Source organism: Orycteropus afer, unplaced genomic scaffold (assembly GCF_000298275.1).
Source record: "Orycteropus afer afer isolate SDZICR_OR568_19922 unplaced genomic scaffold, OryAfe1.0 scaffold00099, whole genome shotgun sequence".
NCBI classification, from domain to species: Eukaryota; Metazoa; Chordata; class Mammalia; order Tubulidentata; family Orycteropodidae; genus Orycteropus; species Orycteropus afer.
In genome coordinates, this window is record NW_006921686.1 from 6436839 (window position 1) to 6439088 (window position 2250).

At 46.8% G+C, this 2250-nt stretch overlaps 1 protein-coding gene across 1 annotated transcript in view; it reads right to left on the minus strand.

Moving 5' to 3' along the window:
• LOC103198901 (zinc finger protein 234-like) overlaps nucleotides 1-2250 on the minus strand; it is a 38801-nt gene that overhangs the window by 22191 nt on the left and 14360 nt on the right.

Consider the following 2250-nt stretch of genomic DNA (forward strand, 5'->3'; position numbering starts at 1 on the left):
AGAGAAGGCAAATCCATATCCAGATTAAGTGTCTACTCTAGTAAGAACAAAATGCTACCCTTTCTATGATGGAAGTGGCCCAATGTGATAAACCTGCTTCCATGTTGCTGGCTAATCATCCCAAGGAATCGTTCCATATCGTTGACTCACTGTTGGTCTCTGCTGCCAGCAGATTGGGCACTTGGCAGTGGCTGTAGTAAAGCTGGCCTTGGTGAGTGGAAGTCCATGTTGCTGGGTCCATGCACACTATCCATCCCTGCCACTATGGCCACTTTGTTTATCAGCTGATCAGGCAATGACAGGAGTAGCTGAGAAAAGAGGATGAGTGGTTTTCACTGAATGCGTTATCCTATCCACTCGATTGTTAAAATCCTCCACTGCTGAGAACACCCTTTGGTGAGGATTCACATAAGACACAAATATCATCATTTCTTCAGCTCATTTAGAGAAGTCTCTCTACATACCTCTTCTCCATACTTCTTTGTCACCAATTTTCCAATCACATTCCTTCCAAATCCCTGACCATCCAAACAACTGGCCACAGCCCTTTCTCCTTCCAAGCAAAGTGAACAACCAGATGCACTGCTCAAAGTTCTGCCCAATGGGAGGAATTCTCTTCACCACTGTTCTTCAGGGAGGTCCCTAAAAGGGGCTGCAGTGCTGCTGCTATCTACTTTCAAGTGGTTCCTGATTTTCTCACAGAACCAACTGTAAACTAGACACTAGTTTGCTCTTCCTTAGTCAACTGATCATAAGGAACTCCCCATGAGGCTAGAGGTACAGACTGGAGGAGGGCAAGCACTGTGATTAGATGGAGACCATTTGGGCCACTTCTTCATGGAACTTACTTGTGCCTTCAGGTCCTGCCTGAGTCCAATCTCTCACATACCACCTCCATTTAATGATGGAATGCTGCTGTGCACGCCCAACTTTATGACTGTGTGGATCAGGAACAAGCAGTTCGTGATGGGCAGCTCAGACTGCATGGTGACTTGATGGTCGTTGGTTATGCATTCAGTCTCTACTAAGGCCCAGTAATGAGCCAAAAGCTCTTTCTCAAAAGGAGAGTAGTTATCTGCAGCAGATGGAAAGTTCTGCTCCAAAATCCTAAGGGTCTGTGTTGTGATTCACCAATAGGGTGAGTCACCTCTCTACCTGCCACTGCCACTTCAAGCACCATTGGATCAGCTGGGTCATATGGCCCAAGTGGCAGAGGGCTTGCACAGCAGTCTGAACCTGTTGCACAGCCTTGTGTTATTCTGGGTCCCACTCAAAAAAGCTAGTAGCTTTTCAAGTCACTTGATAAATAGGTTGGAGTAGCACACCCAAATGAGGGATGCATTGCCTCCAAAATCCAAAGAGGCCCATCAGGTGTTGCTTCTCCTTTTCAGTTGCGCAAAGGGCCATATGCAGTAACTTATCCTTCATTTTAGCAGGAATATCTTGACATGCCCTATACCACTAGATGCCTAAAAATTTCATAGAGGTGGATGGTGCCTGTATTTTTGCTGGGCTAATTTCCTACCCTCTAGTATGTAACTGTCTCACCACTAAGTCTAGAGTCATTGATAAGTCTTCCTTACTAGATCCAACCACTATGGTGCAGTGAATTAATTACTTGGTATGGCTTTTCTATCCATGGTCTTTGTGACTCCTGCCAGTTGACTGCGTAGAACTATGCAAATATAAGGGGACTGGATAGCTGGCAATGTAAGTAAGATACATGGGTACCCTTGTGGGGGTGGGACCACGCAAATAAGGTATATGGAACTCTAATGTAGGGACTGGTTAATTTAGCCATTCTGCTAGGCTTAAAATGAAGCCTCGTAGAGGCAGAAAGGGGGCTTTCATTGCCATCAAGAGAGAGAGCTGGAAGTGGAGTGGAGCACATCCTTAGACCCGAGATCCCTGCACTGGACCTCCTTGGCAGAGATGACCAGCTGAGAGACAGTAGAACCAAGAGGTACAAGACAGAGTGGTGGGCTTGGTGGCCCACGGAGCGAGAAAGATGAATGCCTTTGAGCAAGAGGCTTGCTGGCAGAGTGGGTGCACCTAGGTGTACCTATTGGTAGAGCTAAAATAGCTTTGTAAAACTTGCCTGAGCAGGACAGAGGCTAGGCAGAGAGGCCAAGAGCCAGAGAGGTGTTCCTGAAGGGCACAGCAGAGGGGAGACCATCCTGATCGAAGAACTATATCCTGAGTGTGTTTCTGAACTTCAACTGTACCCTGTTACTTCCCTAATAAGCCCCA